Source organism: Panulirus ornatus, chromosome 40 (genome assembly GCF_036320965.1).
Source record: "Panulirus ornatus isolate Po-2019 chromosome 40, ASM3632096v1, whole genome shotgun sequence".
Classification (NCBI taxonomy): domain Eukaryota; kingdom Metazoa; phylum Arthropoda; class Malacostraca; order Decapoda; family Palinuridae; genus Panulirus; species Panulirus ornatus.
Genome location: NC_092263.1, coordinates 10,194,018 through 10,209,312, shown reverse-complemented (window position 1 = coordinate 10,209,312; position 15,295 = coordinate 10,194,018). Strand labels below are relative to the sequence as shown.

Below are 15,295 nucleotides of genomic sequence, written 5' to 3'. Positions count from 1 at the left end.
AGTGGGAGATGTACAAAAGAAAGAGGCAGGAGGTCAAGAGAAAGGTACACGGGGTGAAAAAGAGGGCAAATGAGAGTTGAGGTGAGAGAGTATCATTAAATCTTAGGGAGGAATAAAAAGATGTTTTGGAAGGAGATAAATAAAGTGCGTAAGACGAGAGAACAAATGGGAACATCGGTGAAGGGGGATAATGGGGAGGTGATAACAAGTAGTGGTGATGTGAGAAGGAGATGGAGTGGGTTTTTGAAGGTTTGTTGAATGTTTTCGATGATAGAGTGGAAGACATAGGGTGTTTTGGTCGAGGTGGTGTGCGAAGTGAGAGGGTCAGGGAGAACGATTTGGTAAACAGAGAAGAGGTAGTGAAAGCTTTGCGGAAGATGAAAGCCGGCAAGGCAGCGGGTTTGGATGGTACTGCACTGAAATTTATTAAAAAAGGGGGTGACTGTGTTGTTTACTGGTTGGTGAGGATATTCAATGTATGTATGACTCATGAAGTGCCTGAGGATTGGTGGAATGCATGCATAGTGCCATTGTACAAAGGCAAAGGGGATAAAAGTGAATGTTCAAATTACAGAGGTATAAGTCTGTTGAGTATTCCTGGGAAATTATATGGGAGGGTATTGATTGAGATGGTGAAGGAATGCCCAGAGCATCAGATTGGGGAAGAGCAGTGTGGTTTCAGAAGTGGTAGAGGATGTGTGGATCAGGTGTTTGCTTTGAAGAATGTAAGTGAGAAATACTTAGAAAAACAAATGGATTTGTATGTAACATTTATGGATCTGAAGAAGGAATATGATAGAGTTGATAGAGATGCTCTGTGGAAGGTATTAAGAGTATATGGCGTGGGAGGCAAGTTCCTAGAAGCAGTGAAAAGTTTTTGTCGAGGATGTAAGGCATGTGTACGAGCAGGAAGAGAGGAAAGTGATTGGTTCTCAGTGAATGTCGGTTTGCGGCAGGGGTGCGTGATGTCTCCATGGTTGTTTAATTCGCTTATGGATGGGGTTATTAGAGAGGTGAATGCAAGAGTTTTGGAGAGGGGCAAGTATGAAGTCTGTTGTGGATGAAAGAGCTTGGGAAGTGAGTCAGTTGTTGTTCGCTGATGATACAGCGCTGGTGGCTGATTCGGGTGAGAAACTGCAGAAGCTGGTGACGGAGTTTGGTAAAGTGTGTGAAAGAAGAGAGCTGAGAGTAAATGTGAATAAGAGCAAGGTTATTAGGTACAGTAGGGTTGAGGGCCAAGTCAATTGGGAGGTAAGTTTGAATGGAGAAAAACTGGAGGAAGTAAAGTGTTTTAGATATCTGGGAGTGGATTTGGCAGTGGATGGAACCATGGAAGCGGACGTGAGTCACAGGGTGGGGGAGGGGGCGAAAGTTCTGGAAGCGTTGAAAAATGTGTGGAAGGCGAGAACATTATCTCGGAAAGCAAAAATGGGTATGTTTGAAGGAATAGTGGTTCCAACAATGTTACATGGTTGCGAGGCGTGGGCTATAGATAGGGTTGTGCGAAGGAGGATGGATGTGCTGGAAATGAGATGTTTGGGGACAATGTGTGGTGTGAGGTGGTTTGATCGAGTAAGTAATGAAAGGGTAAGAGAGATGTGTGGTAATAAAAAGAGTGTGATTGAGAGAGCAGAAGAGGGTGTTTTGAAATGGTTTGGGCACATGGAGAGAATGAGTGAGGAAAGATTGACCAAGAGGATATATGTGTCAGAGGTGGAGGGAACGAGAAGTGGGAGACCAAACTGGAGGTGGAAGGATGGAGTGAAAAAAGATTTTGAGCGATAGGGGCCTGAACATGCAGGAGGGTGAAAGGCGTACAAGGAATAGTGAACTGGAATGCCGTGGTATACCGGGGTCAACGTGCTGTCAATGAATTGAATCAGGGCATGTGAAGCGTCTGGGGTAAACCATGGAAAGTTCTGTGGGGCCTGGATATGGAAAGGGAGCTGTGGTTTCGGTGCATTACACATGACAGCTAGAGACTGAGTGTGAGCAAATGTGGCCTTTGTTGTCTTTTCCTAGCGCTACCTCGCGCGGGTGCGGGGGAAGGGGGGTGTGCCATTTCACGTGTGGCAGGGTGGCGGCGAGAATGGATGTGCATGTGTATATATGAATATATATATATATATATATATATATATATATATATATATATATATATATATATATATATATATATATACGTTGAAATGTATAGGTATGTATATGTGCGTGTGTGACTTGTATGTATATACATGTGTATGTGGGTGGGATGGGCGATTCTTTCGTCTGTTTCCTTGCGCTACCTCGCTAACGCGGGAGACAGCGACAAAGTATAATAAACGAATATATATATATATATATATATATATATATATATATATATATATATATATATATATATATATATATATTCCTATGAGTCCACGAGGAAAATGAAACACGATAAGTTCCCAAGTGCACTTTCGTGTAATAATCACATCATCAGGGGAGACACAAGAGTGAAATATAAGTCAGTTGATATACAACGAAGAGACGAAGCTAGGACGCCATTTGGTAAACATGTGATTGTCCAAAGCATACAACGAGCGTATCATAAACTTATCATTTTACAAATTTTATCAACAATAAAGTTATCCAGTTTGTGCAGACCATCACTAATGTTAAGATTATAAAACAGGGCATTTGATTGTAAGGTAATGTAAAGTAAGGTTTGGTTGAGTAAGGTTTTTCAAAATAAGGTTAGATATGATAAAGTAGGTTTAAGAAATTTAGGTAAGGTAAGGTCAAGTAAGGTTTGGGTAAGGTTTTATTAAGATTAGATATGATAGAAATAAAATATGAGTAAGGTTAGGTTAGGTTAGGATAATCAAGGTTAGGTATGATAAAGTAAGGTTAGGTAAGGTACGTAAAGTAAGGTCAGTTAAGGTAAGGTCAATCAAGGTTAGGTATGATAAAGTAAGGTTAGGCTAGGTACGTAAAGTAAGGAGTTCAGGTAAGGTTAATCAAGGTTAGGTACGTAAAGTAAGGTCAGTTAAGGTAAGGTTAATCAAGGTTAGGTACGTAAAGTAAGGTCAGTTAAGGTAAGGTTAATCAAGGTTAGGTACGTAAAGTAAGGTCAGTTAAGGTAAGGTTAATCAAGGTTAGGTACGCAAAGTAAGGTCAGTTAAGGTAAGTTAGAACTACACCGAACATAACACACGGTGAGTTGGTAGCGCGTAGCTGGTGTTAGGGGAGGTTAAGGTAAGGTAAGGTAAGGTACACCTTCCGTAACAATACACTAGGCGTTGGGAGAGCAAGGCTAGGGTTTTCCCTTCCTGGTTTCCAATACACTAGGCGTTGGGAGAGCAAGGCTAGGGCTTTCCCTTCCTGGTTTCCAATACACTAGGCGTTGGGAGAGCAAGGCTAGGGTTTTCCCTCCCTGGTTTCCAATACACTAGGCGTTGGGAGAGCAAGGCTGGGGCTTTCCCTTCCTGGTTTCCAATACACTAGGCGTTGGGAGAGCAAGGCTAGGGCTTTCCCTTCCTGGTTTCCAATACACTAGGCGTTGGGAGAGCAAGGCTGGGGCTTTCCCTTCCTGGTTTCCAATACACTAGGCGTTGGGAGAGCAAGGCTAGGGCTTTCCCTTCCTGGTTTCCCATACCCCTTCAGTGTGGCAGGTCTTCCAGCATCCTGCTGGCGTGGCAGGACACAGCAACATGTTCCTATATCCATTCCCTTCATTTGTCTATTCTGCTGTGGAAGACACTACTATAATTGATGGTCTTTGCCCCTCCCCCCCCAAAGCTGTCATGCCTCTGGTAGATGGGGGGGGGGGGGAGGAGTGGCCATGAGGCATGACCGTTGTCACATAACACCAGAACCCTTGCCAGGCAGGATATGTGGTTTATGCCAGGTCACTTTGGAACCAACTTGGTGTTGAGGAATGACGGTTCAAATGGACGATACAAGTGATCCTCTTCCTTCAGTCTTCATTATCATTATTAAATCATCCTGACCTTAATTGAACGTCTTTATTTCATAAGAGGAAAATGTTTTTAAGCATTCTTTATCAAACGTCACAACATGACACAAGAATGACTGCCTGTGTCATGGTAGTAATATACATACTACCCATGTAACGGATGCATCATTATAATGGAATATTCTGTACATTGGACACCCGGTCACCTCCACTCACTTGAGTTCTTCTTCTTGTCATTCATATTGGAACTTGGTGTTCGAGCCTTTACGGTCTGGAATAAGTTACACAAAAATGCTTCGATCATGTACGATTCCAAAGACTGTATCCTGGAAACGTGATACCCAAATTAGAGGAAATAAATCCTCATATATCATATCAATTCTTGTAGATCTATGTTAGACGTAAGTCTTGTCAAACTTAAAACCGGTCCTGACATGTGATCATTATAACGAAGATAAGATTCCTTAGTATAATAGAAAGACTGGAAGATGAATTGCAGTGGTCGCTCAATAAGAAAGAGTCGTCTTAGCCAATGGTAGATAAGAGTGAGGCACCATTTACCACAGTGGTATACAAATGGTTCTGATAATGGCGGTGCCCCATGGATGACCTCAATGGTGTCATTAGTTACCGTAGGTGATTAATGGAGATGGTAGTTCACTGGGTGACAATGCTGAGGTGATGGAGGGTAGGTACAGGAGGTGGGAGGAAGGAGGGGGGAAAAGTCGACCTGTGGAAGTGAAAGTCTGGCGGCAACAAGAGACCATGTCAGTCCACGCCTGCTGGAGAACCAGCCATGGCGGGCAGGTCTTCCACAGACCTCCCCTGCTGGTCGACTGATGCCATACACTTGCTGACGAATTTGCCGGAGCACGTCAGCATCGGTCAGCAGTTAGGATGAGTTAGGGCAGGTTAATACGTGCTCCGGATAAGTCTGAGGAAGTTAGGCTATGGTTAGGTTAGGTTAGTTAGCTTAGGTTATGGTTAGAGTAGGTTAGGCTATGGTTAGGTTAGGGTAAGTGGGTTAGGTTAAGTTAGGTTAGGTTAGATTAGGTTAGGTTAGGTTAGGTTAGGTTATGGTTAGAGTAGGTTAGGCTATGGTTAGGTTAGGGTAAGTAGGTTAGGTTAAGTTAGGTTAGGTTAGATTAGGTTATGGTTAGAGTAGGTTAGGCTATGGTTAGGTTAGGTTAGGTTAGGTTAGGTTATGGTTAGAGTAGGTTAGGCTATGGTTAGGTTAGGGTAAGTAAGTTAGGTTCAGTTAGGTTATGGTTAGAGTAGGTTAGGCTATGGTTAGGTTAGGGTAAGTAGGTTATGTTAAGTTAGGTTAAGTTAGATAAGGTTATGGTTAGAGTAGGTTAGGCTATGGTTAGGTTAGGGTAAGTAAGTTAGGTTCAGTTAGGTTATGGTTAGAGTAGGTTAGGCTATGGTTAGGTTAGGGTAGAGTAGGTTAGGCTGTGGTTAGGTTAGGTTAGGTTAGGTTAGATTAGGTTATGGTTAGAGTAGGTTAGGCTATGGTTAGGTTAAATTAGAGTAGGTTAGGTTATGGTTAGGTTAAATTAGAGTAGGTTAGGTTATGGTTAGGTTAAATTAGAGTAGGTTAGGTTATGGTTAGGTTAGGTTAGAGTAGGTTAGGTCGTGGTTAGATTAGGTTAGGTTAGGTTAGGTTAAGTTAGAGTAGGTAAGGCTGTGGTTAGGTTAGGTTAGGTTATGGTTAGGTTAGGGTAAGTAGGTTAAGTTAAGTTAGGTTAGGTTAGATTAGGTTATGGTTAGAGTAGGTTAGGCTATGGTTAGGTTAAATTAGAGTAGGTTAGGTTATGGTTAGGTTAAATTAGAGTAGGTTAGGTTATGGTTAGGTTAAATTAGAGTAGGTTAGGTTATGGTTAGGTTAGGTTAGAGTAGGTTAGGTCGTGGTTAGATTAGGTTAGGTCAGGTTAGGTTAAGTTAGAGTAGGTAAGGCTGTGGTTAGGTTAAGTTAGAGTAGGTTAGGTCGTGGTTAGATTAGGTTAGGTTATGGTTAGGTTAAGTTAGAGTAGGTTAGGCTGTGGTTAGGTTAAGTTAGAGTAGGTTAGGTCGTGGTTAGATTAGGTTAGGTTAGGTTATGGTTAGGTTAAATTAGAATAGGTTAGGCTGTGGTTAGGATAGGTTAGGCTGTTGGTTAGGTTAGGTTTGAGTAGGTCAGGCTATGGGTAGGGTACGTCAGAGGAGGCCGACTATATTTGTACTGAAGTTGGGCAAAGTTACGTCCTGTCCACAGACGGAAATGACCGAGACGTAACACCTCCCTCTGTGGTGAGGTAAGTCCTGAGTACAGGTCAGGTTGACGTCTTAATATGTGTGTCAGAGGCGTGGAGACATTGTGACGGTGTGGGGGTGTGTGTGGGGGTGTGTGTGGGTGTGTGTGGGGGTGTGTGTGGGTGTGTGTGGGTGTGTGGGGGTGTGTGGAGGAGGCAGTAATGTGTCACGAGATCAAGAACAGTTGGTGGAGACAGATTGACTGACAGACAGACAGACAGACACACAGTCTTAAGGAACACACACACACACACACACACACACACACGTCTTGCTTTAAACCCTCTGGGAGAGAGAGAGAGAGAGAGAGAGAGAGAGAGAGAGAGAGAGAGAGAGAGAGAGAGAGAGAGAGAGAGAGAGAGAGAGAGTGGGAGGTGAATGCTTGCAGGAATGCCACATCAACAGTGAGGGAAAGAGAACAGTTACCAATGTGTGCCTTTCACACACACTCGTATGTGATTTTATATATATATATATATATATATATATATATATATATATATATATATATATATATATATATATATATAATGTTTCATTTTCCCCGTGCACTCATAGGAATATATATATATATATATATATATATATATATATATATATATATATATATATATATATATATATATATATATACAAATAAATATTCGCCATTTCCCGCGTTAGTAAGGTAGCGTTATGAACAGTGGACTGAGCCTCAGAGGGAATACCCTCGCTTGGCCCCCTTGTCTGTTCCTTGCTTTGACAAATTACAAACGTTTCGACTTATATAATCCTCGTGAAATATCCGCCCAAATACGAAATGAAGAGGAAATGAAAAGGGCCAGTTGGCGAGGGTGTGAGTAATATCTGGTGACAACTGGCAACCACCAAGTCCAGCGGGTCCGCGGGTATATAAAGGCCGCGACCCGGCTGGACACGCACCTCCAGTCGCCTGGGAGCCCATTTACGTAGTCACCAGACTTCAAGCACAAGAAGAGCAATGTGAGTACCATTTGCTTGTGCATTACGTCACCACACCTTCACTTCATGCTTTACCCCGGAGGTTTTCACATGCCCTGGATCAGTAGACTCCCACTACACCGCAGGGTTCCAATTCACTCTATCCCGTGCACGCCTTCCACCCTCTTGCACGTTCAGGCCCCGAATCACTCAGAATCTTTTTCACTCCATCCTTTCTACTCCAATCGGGTCTCTCGCTTCTCCTCGTTCCCTTCCACCTCTGACACACACACACACACACACACACACACACACACACACACACACACACATGTACGTATATGAAGATCTGTATGGTTGGAAGAGATGATAAAATTACTATGTGAAAGTATTTTCAGCACAGGGCTACCCACAGGCGAAGTTACCCTTGGGGCCTAAGACTGCCTCCGTTGAGCACGACGGTGCGATCCTTGAGCACGACGGTACGACCCTTGAGCACGACGATACGACCCTTGAACACGACGGTGCGACCCTTGAGCACGACGGTACGACCCTTGAATACGACGGTACGACCCTTGAGCACGGTGAGACCCTTGAGCACGACGGTACGACCCTTGAGCACGACGGTGCGACCCTTGAGCACGACGGTGCGATCCTTGAGCACGACGATACGACCCTTGAACACGACGGTACGACGGGACCCTTGAGCACGACGGTGCGACCCTTGAGCACGACGGTACGACCCTTGAGCGTAATGCTCAAGGGCCGTTACTGTCATGCTCAAAGGTCGTACCGTCGCGCTCAAGGGTCGTGCCTTCGCGGTCAAATGTAGCAGTGAGGGAGTTAATACCAAGTCGCAGTTGGGTAACATGTTACCAGCTTTTGTGTGTGCTTGGTCGGAACATGTACGGGATTACCTTCACTGTGGCCGGGTGCATGACCCACTCTAGGCTGGCGAGAGAGAGAGAGAGAGAGAGAGAGAGAGAGAGAGAGAGAGAGAGAGAGAGAGAGAGAGAGGTCGTCTCATGCATGACTGGAAGGGGAAAAGTTACCACTCCAGGTTGGGTCTGCCTGGTGTCAGTCATCAATGTTTACATGGCCATCATTAATGTAATTGTGTGGTTATTTACATGGCCATCATCAATGTAATTGTGTGGTTATTTACATGGCCATCATTAATGTAATTGTGTGGTTATTTACATGGCCATCATCAATGTAATTGTGTGGTTATTTACATGGCCATCATTAATGTAATTATGTGGTTATTTAAACGGCCATCATTAATGTAATTGTGTGGTTATTTACATGGCCATCATTAATGTAATTGTGTGGTTATTTACATGGCCATCATTAATGTAATTGTGTGGTTATTTACATGGCCATCATTAATGTAAGTGTGAGGTTATTTACATGGCCATCATTAATGTAATTATGTGGTTATTTACATGGCCATCATTAATTTAATTGTGTGGTTATTTACATGGCCATCATTAATGTAATTATGTGGTTATTTACATGGCCATCATTAATGTAATTATGTGGTTATTTACACGGCCATCATTAATGTAATTGTGTGGTTATTTACATGGCCATCATTAATGTAATTGTGTGGTTATTTACATGGCCATCATTAATGTAATTGAGTGGTTATTTACATGGCCATCATTAATGTGATTATGTGGTTATTTACATGACCATCATTAATGTAATTATGTGGTTATTTACATGACCATCATTAATGTAAGTGTGTGGTTATTTACATGGCCATCATTAATGTAATTGAGTGGTTATTTACATGGCCATCATTAATGTAATTGTGTGGTTATTTACATGACCATCATTAATGTAATTATGTGGTTATTTACATGACCATCATTAATGTAAGTGTGTGGTTATTTACATGGCCATCATTAATGTAATTATGTGGTTATTTACATGACCATCATTAATGTAAGTGTGTGGTTATTTACATGGCCATCATTAATGTAATTGAGTGGTTATTTACATGGCCATCATTAATGTAATTGTGTGGTTATTTACATGACCATCATTAATGTAATTATGTGGTTATTTACATGACCATCATTAATGTAAGTGTGTGGTTATTTACATGGCCATCATTAATGTAATTGTGTGGTTATTTACATGGCCATCATTAATGTAATTGTGTGGTTATTTACATGGCCATCATTAATGTAAGTGTGTGGTTATTTACATGGCCATCATTAATGTAATTATGTGGTTATTTACATGGCCATCATTAATGTAATTGTGTGGTTATTTACATGGCCATCATTAACGTCATCATCTTGTGGTACGGACAGGTGGATGATGACGACGAAGACGACCACCACCTTCCTCCTCCTCCTGCTGGTGGGGACGACCTTCGTGGCCTCACAGAGAAGCCTGGCGGACTTCACCAAGGAGGAGCTGGAGGAAGCCCTCCGGGACCCCTCCTTCCTGCAGGAGGTGCTCTCGTGCGCCCACTGCCAGTCCAGCAACTGCAGGGAACTGACCAGAGCCATCATGGGTAAATCTAAAGCAACGCAAGGGCGTCTTTTTCTCTCTCTCCCCCTTCCCCACCCGTGCTTAACACACCCATCCACCCCTTCCTTATGGACGCCTTGTCAAAGGGCATGAAGGACTTTTCTCTCCCACTTCCCCACCCGTGCTTAACACACCCATCCACCCCTTCCTTATGGACGCCTTGTCAAAGGGCATGAAGGACTTCTCTCTCACACTTCCCCACCCGTGCTTAACACACCCATCCACCCCTTCCTTATGGACGCCTTGTCAAAGGGCATGAAGGACTTCTCTCTCCCATTTCCCCACCCGTGCTTAACACACCCATCCACCCCTTCCTTATGGACGCCTTGTCAAAGGGCATGAAGGACTTCTCTCTCCCCCTTCCCCACCCCTGCTTAACACACCCATCCACCCCTTCCTTATGGACCCCTTCAACGAAAATATAGAAGCCCTTCAAAGGGTATAAAGGACTTGGGGCATATAGGCCCTTTTCTTTTTAAGTTTTATTGAATTTTTTTTTTCTCTTCTATTCTTTAAAGTAGTTAGGCGAGTGTATGAGCCTCGAGTCATGGTTCAAAAGAGATCGTACGTCATCCGTCTTTGTACCACAAACTGATCCATCATGTTTGGCATACTGGGTACACGTCTAGGGTTGAAACGCCATTTTCCTGGCCATTTTACGTGTAATTCCATTTCATTTTATCATGGGAGGGAGTGTATTAACTTCCTGCAGGTACGTTTCGTTTTGGCCATTTACTTCCTGTGTGTTTTTTCTGGCCACTTCCTGTAAGTTTCCTGGCCATTTACTTCCTGTATGTACGTTTTCTGGCCATTTACTTCCTGTATGTACGTTTCCTGGCCATTTACTTCCTCTATGTACATTTTCTGGACATTTACTTCCTGTATGTACGTTTCCTAGTCATTTACCTCCTGTACGTTTTCTGGCCATTTACTTCTTGAATGTACGTTTTCTGGCCATTAATTTCTGAATGTACGTTTTCTGCCCATTTATTTCCTGTCTGTACGTTTTCTGGCCATTTACTTCCTGAATGTACGTCTTCTGGCCACTTACTTCCTAAATGTACGTTTCCTGGCCATTTACTTCCTGAATGTACGTTTTCTGGCCATTTACTTCCTGAATGTAAGTCTTCTGGCCATTAACCTCCTGAATGTACGTCTTTGGCCATTAACTTCCTGAATGTACGTTTCCTGGCCATTTACTTCCTGAATGTACGTTTTCTGGCCATTTACTTCCTGAATGTACGTCTTCTGCCATTAACTCCCTGAATGTACGTCTTCTGGCCATTTACTTCCTGAATGTAAGTCTTCTGGCCATTAACCTCCTGAATGTACGTCTTTGGCCATTAACTTCCTGAATGTACGTTTCCTGGCCATTTACTTCCTGAATGTACGTTTTCTGGCCATTTACTTCCTGAATGTACGTCTTCTGCCATTAACTCCCTGAATGTACGTCTTCTGGCCATTTACTTCCTGAATGTACATTTCCTGGCCATTTACTTCCTGAATGTACGTCTTCTGGCCATTTACTTCCGGAATGTACATTTCCTGGCCATTTACTTCCTGAATGTACGTCTTCTGGCCATTTACTTCCTTATTGACATTCTATTCCTGTATTTACGTTAGTTGTGTACATTTTCCTTCCATATTTACGCTTTTTCTTTGGCCATTTCCTCTATACCTAGGTTTTTTTCCCCTGGCCGTTTACCTCCCATATTTACGTTTCGTCTGGCCATTTCCTTCCTATATGTCTGTGCTAACCACAGGAAGCACGGTGGAAAATTTTCCTAATCAGTTCAAGTAGAAGCTGTCATCATGATGGAACATATTTCCATATTCAAAAAATAAATACTTTTCATTCTCCATCTTCCTTCGAAAAATATATTCAATACACGATATATATATATATATATATATATATATATATATATATATATATATATATATATATATATATCAAATATATATATATATATATATATATATATATATATATATATATATATATATATATATATATATATATATATATATATATATATATGTGAAATAAACGTCTTCCGAGGGAAGCATTGTAGAATGTATTATGATACGTTGCATTATGTTAAGTGTACAACACTTCTATTTGCGTTTAACTTGAATTCTGAAACAAAAACTCTCTTGGCATGCACATGTGTGGTGGGGTGGCGACGAGAATGGATGAAGGCAGCAAGTACGAATGTGTACATGTGTATATATGTATATGTCTATTTATGTATGTGTATTATGTATATGTCTGTTTATGTATATGTATTATGTATGTATGTGGAAATGCATATGTTTGTATATGTGCGTGTATGGGCGCTTATGTACAAATATATGTGTATGTGGGTGGGTTGGGTCTGTTACCTTTGCGCTACCTCGCTGACGTTGGAGACGGCAACTACGAGAGAGAGACTAAGAGAGAGAGAGAGAGAGAGAGAGAGAGAGAGAGAGAGAGAGAGAGAGAGAGAGAGAGTGTGTGAGCACAACGTGGAATTAAAGTATGTCATAACGACTAATGTAATCAATCATCAGTTCCACACACACACACACACACACACACACACACACACACAGCCATGGGAGCGCGCGGTCACAAAACACACACCTTTCAAATCCTGAACTTTCTGTCTTATATTTCCCCCGCGCCGCCCCGCGCCGCGCCCGCGTTACGTTTGATTCCCTCTCTCTCTCTCTTTCTCTCTTTCGTAAACCTGCAGGGGAGATACACATCGTGGTGAACGGTTGCCACGGCTGCCCGCAAGAGAAGTTGGACCTGGCGGTAAGCCTGGCTGAGCGCGTGCAGCGACAAGACAACGACGCCTTCCAGAAGCTGCTGACCCGCTTCAGCGACGGTCCGGTGACGTGTTGACCCACGTAGCTGTACCACACACACACTGCGCCCCGCCCTGCCTCCTCCTCCAGCGAAGGACCTTGCTCACGTCGTCGTGAAGGTCAATTCCTGTCTATTATATTCATATCATAGTCGCACATCACTACACTTGCCTCTATTTATTTGTATATCATCTTTCCCCACCGCCCGCCTCCTGTCTTTCTTTCTTCCTTTCTTTCCAATTCTTCTTCTTCTATAATGTTTATATATATATATATATATATATATATATATATATATATATATATATATATATATATATATATATAGATTTGGTTGTGGAATTTGATGTATAATAACAAAGGTGTCAGTGTGTTTGTAAGACACGATTTGTGATGTTCTAAGTTTGATATATGATGTATAGGCCGGAAAATGTCTGAAATGTATATGTATATATATATATATATATATATATATATATATATATATATATATATATATATATATATTGTCAGCTTAATTATACTTGCCTTTTATTCCCTACACCACATGTTTGCCTCCAAGAGTACGACCCTTGGGTACGACATGACGGTACGACCCTTGTGCACATATACTTCTGGATATGATGGTACGACCCCTTGAGCACGACAGTACGACCCTTTGAGTATCATGGTACGACCCTTGAGCACGACAGTACGACCCTTTGAGTATCATGGTACGATCCTTCGAGCACGACGTTACGACCCTTTGAGTATGATGGTACGACCCTTTGAGCACGGTAGCGGCAGGAATAGAGAGAAAAAGGCCCCATTCGTTCACACTCAGTCTCTAGCTGTCATGTAATAATGCACCGAAACCACAGCTCCCTTTCCACATCCAGGCCCCACAGAACTTTCCATGGTTTACCCCAGACGCTTCACATGCCCTTGCTCAATCCATTGACACCAGCACGTCGACCCCGGTATACCACATCGTTCCAATTCACTCTATTCCTTGCACGCCTCTCACCCTCCTGCATGTTCAGTCCCCGATCGCTCAAAATCTTTCTCGCTCCATCTTTCCACACTTAACTTTTACAGGCATCGCCTGATCATTTACAAGCATCGGCTGATCATTTACAGGCATCGGCTGATCATTTACATTTACACTTACACATGATGTGACGCTGGGAAAATTCAAACTTTTCTGAAATTTTTTTTTTTTTTGCTCTCCTATATCCCAGCAGTATCCATCCTCGTCCCACATGTCCCAGCAGTATCCACCATCGTCCCACATGTCCCAGCAGTATCCACCATCGTCCCACATGTCCCAGCAATATCCACCATCGTCCCACATGTCCCAGCAATATCCACCACCGTCCCACATGTCCCAGCAATATCCACCATCGTCCCACATGTCCCAGCAGTATCCATCATCGTCCCACATGTCCCAGCAGTATCCATCATCGTCCCACATGTCCCAGCAGTATCCACCATCGTCCCACATGTCCCAGCAGTATCCACCATCGTCCCACATGTCCCAGCAGTATCCATCATCGTCCCACATGTCCCAGCAGTATCCATCATCGTCCCACATGTCCCAGCAGTATCCATCATCGTCCCACATGTCCCAGCAGTATCCATCATCGTCCCACATGTCCCAGCAGTATCCATCATCGTCCCACATGTCCCAGCAGTATCCACCATCGTCCCACATGTCCCAGCAGTATCCACCCTCGTCCCACATGTCCCAGCAGTATCCATCATCGTCCCACATGTCCCAGCAGTATCCACCCTCGTCCCACATGTCCCAGCAGTATCCACCACCGTCCCACATGTCCCAGCAGTATCCACCATCGTCCCACATGTCCCAGCAATATCCATCATCGTCCCACATGTCCCAGCAGTATCCATCATCGTCCCACATGTCCCAGCAGTATCCACCATCGTCCCACATGTCCCAGCAGTATCCACCATCGTCCCACATGTCCCAGCAGTATCCACCACCGTCCCACATGTCCCAGCAGTATCCACCATCGTCCCACATGTCCCAGCAGTATCCACCATCGTCCCACATGTCCCAGCAGTATCCATCATCGTCCCACATGTCCCAGCAGTATCCATCATCATCGTCCCACATGTCCCAGCAGTATCCATCATCGTCCCACATGTCCCAGCAGTATCCATCATCGTCCCACATGTCCCAGCAGTATCCACCATCGTCCCACATGTCCCAGCAGTATCCATCATCGTCCCACATGTCCCAGCAGTATCCACCATCGTCCCACATGTCCCAGCAGTATCCATCATCATCGTCCCACATGTCCCAGCAGTATCCATCATCGTCCCACATGTCCCAGCAGTATCCATCATCGTCCCACATGTCCCAGCAGTATCCATCATCATCCCACATGTCCCAGCAGTATCCATCATCATCGTCCCACATGTCCCAGCAGTATCCACCACCGTCCCACATGTCCCAGCAGTATCCACCATCGTCCCACATGTCCCAGCAGTATCCACCATCGTCCCACATGTCCCAGCAGTATCCACCATCGTCCCACATGTCCCAGCAGTATCCACCATCGTCCCACATGTCCCAGCAGTATCCACCATCGTCCCACATGTCCCAGCAGTATCCATCATCGTCCCACATGTCCCAGCAGTATCCATCACCCTCGTCCCACATGTCCCAGCAGTATCCATCATCATCGTCCCACATGTCCCAGCAGTATCCATCATCGT

The 15,295-nt window shown here is 43.7% G+C and overlaps 1 long non-coding RNA gene across 1 annotated transcript; it reads left to right on the top strand.

Moving 5' to 3' along the window:
* Positions 1 to 7,085: 7,085 nt before the first annotated feature.
* LOC139761365 (uncharacterized) lies at positions 7,086 to 13,095 on the top strand. The gene is made up of 3 exons (XR_011715504.1): positions 7,086 to 7,216; positions 9,499 to 9,704; positions 12,460 to 13,095. It is a non-coding gene; the product is annotated as an uncharacterized lncRNA (long non-coding RNA).
* The last annotated feature ends 2,200 nt before the right edge of the window (positions 13,096 to 15,295 follow it).